This window comes from Silene latifolia, chromosome X (genome assembly GCF_048544455.1).
Source record: "Silene latifolia isolate original U9 population chromosome X, ASM4854445v1, whole genome shotgun sequence".
In the NCBI taxonomy this organism is placed as follows: Eukaryota; Viridiplantae; Streptophyta; class Magnoliopsida; order Caryophyllales; family Caryophyllaceae; genus Silene; species Silene latifolia.
The window spans coordinates 121,652,457-121,668,186 of NC_133537.1; the positions used below are offsets into that span (position 1 = coordinate 121,652,457).

The following is a 15,730-nucleotide window of genomic DNA, read 5'->3' on the forward strand; positions in this document are numbered from 1 at the left end:
TTGATTAATTCCGTGAAAGGAATTGAGACTTCCAAATTCTTCACAATTTCCATAAACTTTCTAAGTTGGTCATCAAATTTGGGCTTGGGTTGACGACTTGGAAAAGGAAGTCTAATCACAATGGGCTCCTTCTCCTTGGCCTTGTCTTCACTTTTCTTTGAAATCTCTTCTTTTGATGATTCTCCATCTTTGGAGTTTTGCACAATTTCTTCCTTATCACTAGCTTCCACAACTTCATCCTCAACTTGCTTCTTCGGTGCTTCATACCTTGTACCACTTCTCAAGTGAATGGCACTAACCGTTTCATGTCTTGGGGGATTACTTTGAGGTGGTAATTGCCCCTTTTGTCTTTGTGAGCTTGAAGATGCTAGTTGAGTCAATTGTGTTTCCAACATCTTGGTGTGAGCTAGAATGTTGTTGATGGTGGTTTCTTTTGCTTGGCTATCTTTTTGCATTTGAGTGAAAAACTCTTGTTGATTCTTTTGCATTTGGAGGACAGCTTTTTGAACATCGAAACCTTGGTCATTTTGGTGATTGTATGGATTTTGATTTTGGTAACCTTGGTTTTGGTTGAAAAAGGGTCTTTGATTTTGGTTTCTCATGGGAGGTGGGGTGTATGTTGTTTGAGGGTTTTGAACATTTTGGCTTTTGTATGAGAGATTTGGATGAAACTTGGTGTTTTCATTGTAATAGTTTGAATAAGGGGTACCACTCTTGTATGCTTGGAAAGCATTCACTTGTTCATTTGTTCCCCTACATTCACCTTGGTCATGTCCCAAAGTTCCACAATTCTCACATATCCCACTTGGGATTGATGAGGATGCCGTCATGGCATTAACATGATGCTTTGGTGATTTTGAGGGTTCTTCAAGTCTAGCCATAGCTTGTTCAAACTTTAAATTGATTGTGTCAATGTGAGCACTAAGTTGAGCACCCAATTGAGTAACAGAGTCCACTTCATGCCATCCTCCTCTAGTAGCCTTGCGAGGTCTACTATATTGTGAGTTATGGACCGCCATTTCCTCAATCTTGTTCCATGTTTGATTGTCATCAACTTCGGTGAACATTCCATTTGATCCCATGTTGAGAATGTTCCTTGAATCTTCATATAAACCGTTCCAAAATTGTTGTACCAAGAACCACTCGCTAAGTCCATGGTGAGGACATGTGCGACAAATTCCCTTAAACCGCTCCCAAGCTTCATACAAAGATTCTTCATCCCTTTGCTTAAAACCCGTAATTTGAGCTCTTAGCATGTTAGTTTTTTCCGATGGGTAGAACTTTTTGTAGAAAGCTAGACCCAACTTCTTCCAAGAATCTATCCCGAGAGTGGCCTTATCAAGGCCCTTCAACCATTGTTCGCGGTGCCGATTAGAGAAAAAGGAAATAAGACCCATCGAATTTGGTCTTGAGTCACACCGGTTTGAGAAATCGCATCACAATAGTCACAAAAGGTTTCCATATGAGAATGAGGGTCTTCACTAGGCATCCCCCCAAATTGGCTCCTTTCGACTAATTGGATAAAGGCGGATTTGGCAATAAAATTTCCGGTCAAATGTTGTGGTGTGGGAGTACCATTGGGTAGGTTCTCCTCGGTGGGTACGGAATGGGATGAAAATTTAGGCATTGTAGGTTGATTTTGTGGGGTATTTTGTGTTGGGTTCTCCTCACCTTCTCTTGCAAAAGGGTTGATGAACTCAATAGTTGGTTGAACAACCTCACTAATACCTCTCAAATTCCTCCTAGCAAATCTCCTATTGTTTGTCAAGGTTCTTTCAATTTCACGGTCAAAAGGTAACAAATCACCTTGTGACCTTCTAGACATGCAAAATATCAAACAACTCGAAAACAATTAGAACAAACCCTGACGAGTTTTACTTCCTCGAGGCAAAGAAAGACACAACTAATAACAATATAAGAAAATCTAAATCAAGTTAACAACGTCTCCGGCAACGGTGCCATTTTTGATCGGTCCGTTTCGTGTTCACAATTTAATAGATGTTGTCGTTGGGTCACGTCCGAACCAAAACACAATTTATAGCTTCGCAAACAACTCTACAATTAGTAAAGAGGCATGTAAAGGTCGGATCCCAAGGGACGGGAATTGAGATGAGATTTCTATTGAAACTAGTGGTGTCTTAGGGGTGTCACAATTTGGATTGATGTAGAAGGTCACTAACTAAATAACAATGAAAGTATATAAGCAAGATGAATTAAAAGGGTTGTAAACAATTGATAAAAAGCAATTCGAAAACAATTAGAACAAACCCTGACGAGTTTTACTTCCTCGAGGCAAAGAAAGACACAACTAATAACAATATAAGAAAATCTAAATCAAGTTAACAACGTCTCCGGCAACGGTGCCATTTTTGATCGGTCCGTTTCGTGTTCACAATTTAATAGATGTTGTCGTTGGGTCACGTCCGAACCAAAACACAATTTATAGCTTCGCAAACAACTCTACAATTAGTAAAGAGGCATGTAAAGGTCGGATCCCAAGGGACGGGAATTGAGATGAGATTTCTATTGAAACTAGTGGTGTCTTAGGGGTGTCACAATTTGGATTGATGTAGAAGGTCACTAACTAAATAACAATGAAAGTATATAAGCAAGATGAATTAAAAGGGTTGTAAACAATTGATAAAAAGCACTAGGGTGTCATGGGGTCATAGGGGAATCATGGGAATTGATCATACAAACATGTTCTCAAATTATAAGCAAGCAATTATTGTTGTGATGGATTGAGTTGGGTTATATCTTACAATCCTAGGAATGTTTGGGTCCCGGAGCCGAATCGATTAGATTGTACAACACCTACAAGTCGACTTAGTCTTCCCTACTCAACAACATGCATGGTCTAATGAGACTCGAGTTGGTTTATGTCTTACAAGTCTCATTGAAAAGATAGGTGATGGGTAAAAAATGCAAGGATTCATAGGCTCACATTTCATCAAACATAACATGTGCATGAGTTGAGATCAAAACAAGCAAGCAAATAAACCATGAAAGCATATTAATTTAAGCATGATTCTTTCCCCATGTTGGTTTCCCCTAATTACCCATTAATCCAAGATAGGTCACTACTCACTCATTATCATGTTGTTCATGCTAGCAAGGTTGTCAATCATACCAACAAAAGGAAACATGATGAATAAATGAAAGTAATTAACAATAATTAAAGAGGGATTAAGAGAAATATACCTACTAATGATTCCAATAATAAAGCAAAGAATAAAAGAAGTACTTGATGCTTGACTGAGAGGTTGTCAATCTCCCAATAATAACCCAAATAATCTTCAATTACCCAAAATAAAAGATGAACAAAAGAGAGATTAAGGAAATAAAACTTGTATGAGAACTTGATTAATTGTTGATTACAATACTAAAGAGAGATTTGATTGATATTAACTACTCTAATTATTGATAAGAAGAACATGATCTTCTAATTAGACTAATGGGGTATTTATAATGGAAATTAGGTGGATGCATTAGGGTTAACTAAAGGCTAAACTAGTAATTACACTTTTTAGATTGAGCGAGGGGAGGAGTAGGTATTTTTCGAAGGAAGGGCTTCTTTCTTTGTAGCTTGGAGAAGACGAAATTTGATCTTTGGAATCCGTGCGTATTGGAGTCGGGACGGGCGGATTCAGGCGAGGGAAGACGGGTGTCTTCAGGAGAATACGGGCGGATTCTGTGGCTGCTGTCCGGGCGTCTTTGAAGGAAGACGCACGGATTGTGCTTGAGGAGGACGGACGGATTGTGGACAATCCGCTCGGATTGTAGCTCAGCACTATTTCTTCTTCTTTTCTTCCCTTTTCTTCATAAAATCCTTGGGGATTTCCTCGGGGATGCAAGGATCCTTTCTCAACATTGCTCATCTACTATAATATGTACAAAGGCCTTCTAATCTTGTCTCTCCTTGATGCTTGGTCATTGAATTCAATCAATTTAGTCTCGTTTTGCCATGAAAATGCAAGATTTGCACTCCTTTCCTACCAAGGGATCAAAATCTCAAAGAATATGCAAAACAAAGAACTAAAGACAATAAATGACCCAAATATGCACTAAAAAGCATGGGAACAAGGCTAATTCGGGGGCTAAATATGCGCTAATTATGGTCACATCAACTGTCGTCCCAACAAACTGGACTCCTACACTTCCTGCCATATAAAGCCTCAAAAGGTGTCATCCCAATACTGGTGTGATAGCTGTTGTTGTAAGAGACCTCAATTAAATCCAACCTATCTTCCTAACTTCCACCGAACTCCATGTCATAAGCCCTCAACATGTCCTCCAAGGTCTTGATAGTCCTCTTAGTCTGACCATCTGTGGCAGGATGAAAAGTTGTACTCCTCTTTAAGGTCGTACCCATTAAATCCTGTAACTCCTGCCAAAACCGTGATATAAACCTCGCATCTCGATCCGACACTATATCCTTAGGCACACCATGTAACCGAACCACATGCTTCCTGTAATCCAAAGGTAGTTATATGTTGGTCCAAGTATCCTTCATCAGAATGAGGTGAGCTGACTTTGTTAACCGATCGACGGTCACCCAAATCATATTTTTACCTTCATGTGTCTTTGGTAACCCTACGATAAAGTCCATAGAGATCGACTCCTACTTCCACTCAGGTACCTCAAGTGAGTGAATCATACCTTGTGGTGTTCGCTGCTCACCCTTTACCCTCTGGCATGTCAGACACCTAGCCACGAACTCGGCCACATCCCTCTTCATGTTAGGCCACCAAAAAGTTTTCTTGGGGTCCTTATAAAGCTTGTCACCTCATGGGTGAACTGAATAAGGAGTGCAATGAGCCTCTCTCATAATTACTCTCCTCAAATCTGCATCATTAGGAACACACCATCTCCCATCAAAGCGAACACTCCCATCTTTGTGGATAGAAAACCTGGAAACTATGCCACTATCCACTCTTGACTTCCATTCTTGGATCTTAGGATCAAGCTCTTGTTTTCTCTTGATATCCTCATACAAATCTGGCTCGATCATCAAATCCCTGATGTTATACCCTTTACGAATCATATGGATCCCTATCTTATACATCTCATCCCTCAGCTTCAGCAAAGACATAGCTGTACACAACGAATGAACACTCTTCATAATCAAAGCATCTGTAACAACATTAGCCTTACCCTCGTGATAGATGATCTCCATGTCATAGTCCCCAATCAGCTCCATCCATCGTCTCTGTCGCATGTTAAGCTCTTTCTGAGTGTAGATATATTTCAGACTCTTATGATCTGAGAACGACTTAAAGGTTGCCCCATAAAGATAGTGCCTCCAAATCTTAAGAGCAAAAACAACTACACCCAGTTCCAAATCATGAGTAGGATAGTTCTCCTCATTCGGCTCCAGCTGCCTCGACGCATAAGCTATAACCTTTCCATTCTGCATCAAAACACATCCGAAACCATTCTTTGAAGCATCAGTATATACTTCAAAGTCTCACTTCCCTCAGGTAAAGCTAGGATATGAGTTGTGGTCAAACACTTATTTAAGGTCTGGAACGCATTTTCATAACTCTCATCCTACCAAAATCTGGTCTCTTTCCTCATCTAAGCTGTCATAGGCCATGCTATCATAGAAAAGTCTTTCACGAACCTCCTGTAATAACCAGCTAAACCCAAGAAACTCTTAATCTCAGCAACATTCTTCGGTGATTCACACTTGGTCACTGCCTCAATCGTGCTAGGATCCACCGACACACCCTATTTAGATATCACATGACCCAGAAAAGCCACTTCCTCTAACCAAAACTCGCACTTGGATATCTTGGCATAAAGTTGATTATCTCGCAAGGTCTGCAAAACTAATCTCAGGTGCTCCTCGTGCTCTTTCTTAGTCTTAGAGTAGACTAAGATGTCATCAATGAAGACGACCACAAACTTGTCCAAGAACGGACTAAAAACCCGGTTCATAAGATCCATGAAAGCTGTTGGTGCATTTGTCAAACCAAAAGGCATCACTACATACTCATAGTGACCATAACGAGACCGGAAGGCTGTCTTAAGAATATCCTCATCTGCTATCCTCAACTGGTGATAATCGGACCTCCAATCGATCTTATAGAACACCCCTGCGCCACTCAGCTGGTCAAAAAGATCAACAATCCTTGGCAAAGGATACATGTTCTTCACCGTGACATGATTCAGCTCTCTATAGTCGATGCATAGCCTCATGCTCCCATCGTTCTTTTTCACAAACAACACTGGTGCTCCCCATGGTGACACACTAGTCCGGATATACCCTTTATCTAACAGATCATGTAGCTGTTTCTTCAACTCTTTAAGTTCTTTAGGTGCCATACGGTATGGTGCTCTAGATATAGGATATGTCCCCGGTTTAAGCTCCACATTGAAGTCAATATCTCTCTTAGGTGATAACCCTGGTATCTCATCTGGAAAAACATCACTGAGCTCTCTAACCACATGTATATCAGATGCTGTCAGCTGCTCCGCGCATTGATCTCTCACTTGCCAAAGGATCAAGGGACACTTCTTCCTCAAACATGACTTTAAGGTCATTACAGTGATGAACTTACACTTTGGCTTCACTACAAACCCCTTATAAGACACTCCGACAACCTTAGACCCTTTAAAGACACTTTCTTTTGTCGGCAATATATCTTAGCATCATACTTACCCAACCAATCCATCCCGACGATGACCTCAAACCCATCCATAGGAAACTCTAACAAGTTGACCGGTAAGTCTACCCCTCCAACCAACATGGACACATCTCTATACAGCTTGACACAAGACACCGACTCCCCAGAAGGTATAAACACATCATCTTTTACAAGCTCAAACTCCCTAAACCCATAGACAAGGCATGACCTCTAGATACAAAAGAATGGGTTGCCCCTGAGTCAAACAAAACAAAAGACGTTGTACTATGAACAAGAAAGGTACCGGTAACTACATGAGCATCGTTCTCAGCTTCCTGTTTGCCCATCATGAAGAGCTTCTCGCTTCTTTTCTGGCCTCCGCCCTGAACCGAGGTGTTTGAAGTAGTCGACTTAGCTGCCGAGTTCTGTGTCACACTGTTGTTCGGGCGCTAATAGGATCCTCCACTGTTGCGGTTGAAGCCGCCATTATTGTTGTTCTGTCCTCCACGGTTACCTCAAGACCCAGACAGCCTGTTGCTAGCAAAACTCTTACTCGAAGCCTGAGAAAAACTCCCCTGATAAGCTCCTGAAACCCCTCTAACTTTGGCACTGGTACAGTCGTGCCTCTTATGATCCACTCCACCACAGTTGAAGTAAGTAAGGTTGGAGTTGTCACTAACACTCCTACCACCACCTCTACCCCATGCTCGAGATCCCCCTGAAAACCCAGCTCCTCCATAAAAAGCCCTAGACTGCCCATAGTTGCTCTTCTTGTGGCCTGCCTGATTGCCACTCTCGCTCTCTGCTTTCCTCTTCTCAGTTGTGGTTCTCTCCTTAGCCTCCTTGGCCAAGTCCACCAATCTCTCAGCTTGCCCAGCCTGCGAGTATACCTCTTCAGGTTGGTAATAACTCCAGCTGGTAACCTATTCATGATCTTGGGTGCCAACCCCTTCTCAAAACGAAGAGCCGAACCCCGTTGCCCTAGCTGCATATCTTCAACGTAACGTGATAACTCAAGGAACCGGTGATAGTACTCCATAACAGTCATATCATCAGACATGGTGAAAGAATCAAACTCGGATCTCAACTTCTGACGGATGTGCTCCGGCACGAATTGTTCCCTCATAGCTCTCTTCAGACCTGACCACGGTATAGCACCGAGCCTCTCTTCCCTGTAGTATGCCCTTGCATCTTCCTTCACAATCTGCCACCAAACTGCAGCCTCACCCCTCAGGTAGTACACCACCTACTCGGCAGCTAACTCTGGCGGACACTTCACAACCTCAAGGAGACTTTCCATCTCACGGTGCCAGTTATCAAGCAGCTTAGGTTCTCCGGTACCCTCGTAAGTCGATGGGTTGAAGCGGGCAATGATAGTGCTCAGGTGGGTAGCATCCACCGGTTTCTCAGCCCCCTTACCCACATTCTTAAGAGCCTCTAGGAGTGCTTCCTGCTGCTCGATCATACGGGCTACCTCATTAGTGGTCATCTCAGATGCTTGGATATACGCTGCTGACCTCTTTGGGGGCATTTTGAGTTGATAAAAGCAAGAAAACGTCATCACATCGCCTACGTCTCAAAATAAACATGACCCTCCGCCAAAGAAGTACTTCACCGAGTATGGTGAGATACTCGGTCGAGTATAGACTACTCGGTCGAGTATTATACATACTCGGTCGAGTGTTCCACTCCAGTAGCCAACGTCAAAAACACAAGAAACATACTCGGTCGAGTATGGATGATACTCGGTCGAGTATGCCTCACTCGCTCAAGTATGCTCTATTACTCGGCCAAGTGATCACAACCAGTAGCTACTGTTACCTATAACCCAAACAACACTTGGTCGAATGCCTGGTTACTCGGCCGAGTACCCCCTACTTGGTCGAGTACCCGCCCTGCTCGGCTGAGTCATGCCAAAAACGGGCTGTAAACTATCGCTATCATACGTAAACATGCTTTTCTATCAAGATATATATACATATGCACCACTACCCTTTTAAAAGCCATGTATTAAACATATAACATGCTCAACATACTTCATACTCAAGAGCTATCATATACAAATTCGCATTTCACCTTTCACATGCTACCATATTCCAACTCTTTCATCATTTCATGCAAAAACTTCATAAGTTTCAAGTTACAAGTACTACACACACATGACTCAAACATACAACAGTCCCCAAGACTCCCCCATGTGACCGGCTTGAGATCGTAAGAGCCTCAATACGACTTATGGACGTCTCCCAAGTGTTTGCGCTAGCTCCAAACAAATTTCCCCGGGTTCATTTTATTTAGACTCCCTAAGTATGTTTGGTTCATTAGTTTTAGATTCCATAATCGTCGCTCTGATACCACTTTGTGACACCCCCACATACCAAGATGCCTTACTACGACCACCCTATCATGAGAGACCGTCACCATCTCGGTTGCCCGAGGTTAGTATATCAAAGTTACCAATCCAAAACACAATAATTAGAGTATAGCTGGTTAATGTTTGCATATTCCAAAATCCAAAACCAAAATAAAAGTTACTAAAGTTCAACAACTACAACTGAATAATAAAACTCATGAAAGCGGCAACTAGACTCGAGTGATGACTCCCCATCTCATCCCCATAGCTAGCAAACATCATCACCTGTAACAATCTGCTCACCATCCCCGAATAGATCACCACAGATTTTATAAAACAACAATGGGGTCAGTTTATTACATAATCAAAATAAGACAAATACGAAAAGACAAACAACTAATCATCATCCACCTCCAACTCCCAATCACAACATGTAACTGACTACACACTAAAGTGTGTAGCCCTGCCAGTGGGGGACCGCAGCCGTTCCCACCTAAGCCCCCGCTCATCAACGAGTGATAACCCTGTTCATTAATGTGCATATCCCCTCCTGTGGCGGGTTCCATAGAGGGCGAAACTAGAGCGTGAAGCCACTCCCGCAAGTGAACCCACTCAGCCGAGGATGCACCTCACGAACATCACCCTCAACCATCACAACTCCAACACCCAACTCCAAATCAACAATCAGCAGATAATCATAATATCAAATCGTACAACAATCACAATGCAATCTTAAATCAATTAACAGTAAACCGAGTAGGGAAACCCTACCTTAGCACAACTGCAATGAGATAAATACGCAAGCTAGAAAGGCTCCTTTATGAATTCTTCACCTAACAATAATCACATAAATTCCAATTACCATATGCAAAACCCTTTTCCTCCAAATCACAAATTAGGGCAAACCCTAAAAGATAAACCAATAGAATTAATGAAATCAAAGACTTACCGACACCAACTAAGCAATGAATGATGAAGAAGACTCACTAACGATTCACGCACTTGAGAGTGATTTGGAGAGGATTAGAGTTACATTGTGTATCTTAGGTTCTGTAAAAATGATTAAAAACTGTTAATCCACGATTATATAACTCTAATCATTTCTAAATCAAACCGCGGAAATAAACCTCGTCAGACCAGATACCCGGTCGAGTATAGAGTATACTCGGTCGAGTATTTCCATACTCGGCTGTTTTGTGTGGATTTTACGCAAGGCAAGATCAGGTCAGGGTTGATTTAGGTAGGGTTAACTAGCTCTATATGGTTTATTAGTTAGATTATCAAGGCAGAATATAAAGATATAAAGATGATAAAAATAACAATAACAAGACAAAGAATTTTATACGTGGAAAACCCTTAAATGGGAAAAAACCACGGGCAACAAGCCAGGAGAGGATTTCACTATTGTATTATATGTTTAGCACAATGGGACGTAAGTATGTAAGATTTGTATATGAATATTGTCTGCTATTTCTCGTCTTGTATATCTCCTCAAATGATTTCGAAATGCTCTTTATATAGGCACTAGCTGAATGGCTGCTTGATCCTGGCATTAATGCGGAATATTCTACTTAATGACCCACAGTAATTCTCAATATTACGTCCTTAATTGCTGCATTAATTACGAGATCTTCATATTCAATGCTGCGCGTATATTCCTCTTGTAATATAAGCTCCTGGTCTGATATCTTTCTGATATTTTGACCGTTATCCTCTCCATGGCCTGGCGCCTATCTTCATGTGTACTGATAGTCTGACACCCTGGCAGCCTGATAGTCAGGTTGAGGTGATACATTGATTCAGGGATATCTGCGGATTTCCAGGCCTAATAATTGCCCCCTTATTTCCTTATCTTCGATGTGTCAGGACAAAAGATAAGGATATAACTTTAATCTCTGGAAAATTACTCAACGGTTGAATCATGCCTAATCAGTTCCTGTAACGGCTACTTTCTTCAGTTTATGACGCGTGTAGTTTTTACTGCAACCTCTTCAATGATTATCCATCCACTTGCGGTTGAAACCCTAATTTAATCTACTATAAATACTTATTCACTTCATTAATTTAATCTCCATCAGAATAACCACCTTTCTTCTTTCTTAATAATCTTCCTCCTTAATCTTCAGTTTTTTAATCTTCAATTAACTTTTCATAATCTTTCAATAATGGCTGCGAAAAAGAAATCTACCTGGGCGGTGACTCCCTGGGACTCCTCCTCCCCAAAATCCTGAGGAAACCTCTTCTGAAAATTTGCCTCCTTCTTCTGTTGCACAATCTTCTGTGGCTGATAATCCAAGTGATTCTCCTCTGGAGATGATCTCAATTTTTCATGGCGATTTCTAGTTTAAGCCTACAAAGGCTTTGAAAGATGACCAGTCTCTTGCAAACCGTTTGAAGCTTGAGTTCGAGAAGGTGCTGAAGGATAAGGGGATCATCCCCGCTGATGGTGAAGTCTGGATCCCTGAGAATTCTCCTATCAGGGCTGACTGGGCGTGTCCTGGTTGGTTCTGTATTCATGACTGGGCTTTCAGGGCAGGTTGTAAGCTTCCTTTCTCCCCTATTATGGTTGAGGTTATCAAGGATATTAGTGTTCCGTCTTATCAGTTGATGCCCATGGTGTGGAAGGTGGTCTGTTCTGTTGAATACCTTTGTAAGAAACACAATATCTCATTTTCTCTTAATGATCTGAAGGCTTGTTATGCTGTCAAAACTAACAGCCCTGGCCGTATAAGTTTTAAAGACAGGGCTTCCACTACTCCCCTTTTGAGCAATCTGGATAGCGGCTATGATAAGAATTGGGCTGCTGGATACATGTTTGTCAGGACCAATTCTGTGGGTCCTGATCTGGCGTATTTAAATTACGAAGCTTGTGTTGCTGGTGAGTTTTTTTATCTTTGCTCTTATCCTGCATGTTTTTTTCGTTAGTAAAAATAAAATGAAATTTATAATAAGTCATACCTCTTACGCATGCAGTTGATGATTGGGTTACTGAAACTGAGTATCCCACTGCAAATATTTCTGCTTTCCTTGCTATTCCTCCTTTGGAGAGGTCTTGGCCTCTCTGTTGTGAGGCTAGCCATCTTCCTCGCTGTTTGAAGGCTGATGGTACTGCCAGGGTGGCTAAACCTTCAAGGGATGTTAGTGCTTTTACTTCAGGCAGTAAGTCCATCTTGTCTTCTTTTTTCTTCTTATTCTGGTTTCTTTGGTGATGCTTAGTTTATATTGCTAATGTAACACCCCCATACTCCAAGTGCCTTACCAGGACCACTCAGGTATGAAGACATTACCATCTCGGTTACCCGAGGCAATGATAATCAAATAAACAATGAAGAAACAACGTTTAAATATAAATACTTAGCGAAGAGTTACAATTCTCAAAACCAAACCAAATGTGTAATACATGTCCTCAAATCGATTGTTCTAATCGAAATGTAAATAACTAATAAGCTACAGCGGAAGACTCCTATCATCATGTCGTGGCAATCCCAGCTATCCCAGTACTCATCTCAATACCTACTCAATATCTGCTCACCATCCCCGAATGGATCACCGCAGGTTTACAAAACAACACCGAGGTCAGTACTAATCACACAATTCAATATATACTAACAATAAGATAAACAGACAGCTTAACTGTCACACACACACAATCACGCCAAATCCAATCATCTCAATCATCGATCCCTTTGGACCACCGCCAAATGGGGGACCGCAGCCGTACCCACAAAATCCCCGCTCCACATAGTGAGCGATAACCCTGTCCATTAATGTGCACATCCCTTATGTGGCGGGTTCCATGAGAAGCGAAACTAGGGCGTGAAGCCACCCGCAAGTGACCCCACTCGCCCCGAGGCCACGCCTCGCGAACCATAGGCAACGATCACAACCACAATCACAATACAATTACTATATTAAACAACCAAACACAACACATCAACCAATATCCCATTATGGGACTAATAGTGAGTAGGAAATCCTACCTGGTAAGCACACAATCAGACGGTCTCTACTGCTGAATCAAAAAGCTTCCTCTATGAACCCTCCTCCTATCATACAACATATAAAGGCTACCGAATCAAATACTACACATAAACCCCCAAATCTCTAAATTAGGGTTTAACCAAATCAAAGGAAAGACAATAAAAAGGGTACATAGATCTTACCCTCGACGCAAGGAACTCAACGGTATAACCAACGACGAGAACTTACCTTCCAAACTCCGGGGATTGCTAATTATGCGATTAGGATGATGAACTTGCTTGCTTTCTCTCTTAAACAGTAATTTAGGTTTTGCAAAAGTGATTTAGAATAATGACGATAAAGCTTATATACCTTACTCGCATAATTAACAAAACCCGAGAAAACTCCCCGTAAAACCGGACACTCGATCGAGTACCCGAGGTGCTCGATCGAGTACCCCCTTACTCGATCGAGTACCCTAGCTACTCGAACGAGTACCCAACAGGTCAGAAACTTTTCCAAAACGCAACTCACCCTTACTCGATAGAGTAAGGCCTACTCGATAGAGTACCCCAAGACTTATAAATACGGAGTATTACAGTCTTCCCTCTTTAAAAGGAACTTCGTCCCCGAAGTTCAAACCACTACTAAACAAAGGTACTCCCATAACATTCCCGACTCCACAACCAAAACAAAATTCAACATAAAACGTGTTACTAACCCAACTCATCCCGACACAACATACAAAAAGGGTATGAAACTCTTAAAAACTGTTCGCGATCATCTCCTACCCCCCTAAAAGAAACAAGGTTACGTCCCCGTAACCATACATACCTGATCAAAAAGGAAAGGGTAACGCTCTTTCATAGCCTCCTCTGGCTCCCATGTAGCTTCCTCGGTCTCGTGGTTAGACCAAAGGATCTTGAGCAGAACTGTCTCACCACTCCTAGTCTTTCTAACCTTTCGGTCAAGAATCTGCTTAGGCACCTCAAGATATGATAAGGACTCATCTAGCTCTAAGTTCTCGGCCTCTAATACATGTGACGGATCACTCACATACTTCCGCAGCTGCGATACATGAAACACATTATGCACTCTCTCTAATGCAGCTGGTAAAGCCAGACGATATGCAACTTCCCCAACTCGCTCTAAGATCTCATAAGGCCCGATAAACTTGTGACTTAACTTGCCTTTCTTCCCAAATCTCATAACCCCACGCATAGGAGACACTTTCAAAAGAACTTTGTCCCCCACTTGAAACTCTATGTCCCTGCGATGTAGGTCTGCATAACTCTTTTGCCTATCTGAGTCGCCCTCATCCGTTCCCTGATCATCTTAATCTGTTCCACCATCTCATGCACCATCTCTGGTCCTAAAACCACTGCCTCAGCACTATCGTCCCAACAGATTGGACTCCTACATCTCCTCCCATATAAAGCCTCAAACGGTGCCATACCAATACTAGTGTGATAGCTGTTATTATAAGAAAATTCTATCAAGTCCAACCTTTGTTCCCAGCTACCACCAAAGTCCATCACACAAGCTCGCAACATATCCTCAAGAGTCTTGATTGTTCTCTCAGTCTGTCCGTCTGTCGCAGGATAAAATGTTGTACTCATCTTAAAAGTTGTTCCCAACGATTCCTGCAACTCCTTCCAAAACCTCGATATAAACCTCGCATCTCTGTCAGACACTATGTCGTTAGGGACTCCATGTAACTTAAGCACGTTCTTTCGATAGGCCATAGCTTGATTGTGCCTTAGTCCATGTATCTTTCATTGGAACAAAGTGAGTCGACTTGGTCGGTCGATCCACTATTACCCGGATCATGTTGTTACCTTGTTGACTCTTTGGCAAACCCACAATGAAATCCATGGAAATGGATTCCCACTTCCACTCAGTCACCTCTAAAGACTGAATCTTCCCTTGTGGTCATCATTTGTTCCCCTTTAACTCTCGGCATGTCAAACAACGAGACACAAACTCAGCTGTCTCATTCTTCATCCCAGGCCACCAAAACGTTTTCTTCAAATCCTTGTACAGCTTGTCACCACCCGGATGTACTGAGTATGGTGTACAATGCGCCTCTGTCATGATAGTCTTTTTCAACTCCTCATCATTAGGGACACACCACCTACCATCGAACCTCAAACTACCATCTGTATGAATAGAAAATCGGGACACCTTTGTCCCTTTCTCTACTCCGACTCTCCACTCCACTATCTTAGGATCCAACGCTGTTTACCTCGAATGTCATCATAAAACTCAAGATGTACTGTCATATCACCCATGGCGTCTCCTTTCTGCATCATATGTATCCCAAACCTTGCTACCTCATCTCTCAGCCTCATCAAAGATAGAGTTGCACACAGAGAATGTACACTCTTCCTAATCAAAGCATCAGCAACAACATTAGCTTTCCCTTCATGGTAGATGATTTCCATGTCATAATCGCCAATCAACTCCATCCACCTCCTCTGTCTCATGTTCAACTCCTTTTGAGTGAAAATGTACTTGAGACTCTTGTGATCAGAAAATACCTTAAAGATTGCTCCATAAAGGTAATGTCTCCAAATCTTGAGAGCAAACACTACCGCACCCAACTCCAGATCATGAGTAGGGTAGTTCTCCTCATAAGGCTTCAATTGCCTAGAAGCATAGGCAATCACTTTACCGTTCTGCATCAACACACATCCCAACCCATTCTTTGAGGCATCTGTATAAACCTCAAAGTTCTCGGTCCCTTCAGGCAATGCTAAGACAGGAGTTGTGGTCAAACGCTCCTTTA

The 15,730-nt window shown here is 42.0% G+C and overlaps 1 non-coding gene across 1 annotated transcript; it reads left to right on the plus strand.

Moving 5' to 3' along the window:
• Positions 1–1,149: 1,149 nt before the first annotated feature.
• Positions 1,150–1,256, plus strand: LOC141624037 (small nucleolar RNA R71). The gene has a single exon (XR_012533849.1). It is a non-coding gene; the product is annotated as a small nucleolar RNA R71 (small nucleolar RNA).
• Positions 1,257–15,730: the final 14,474 nt, after the last annotated feature.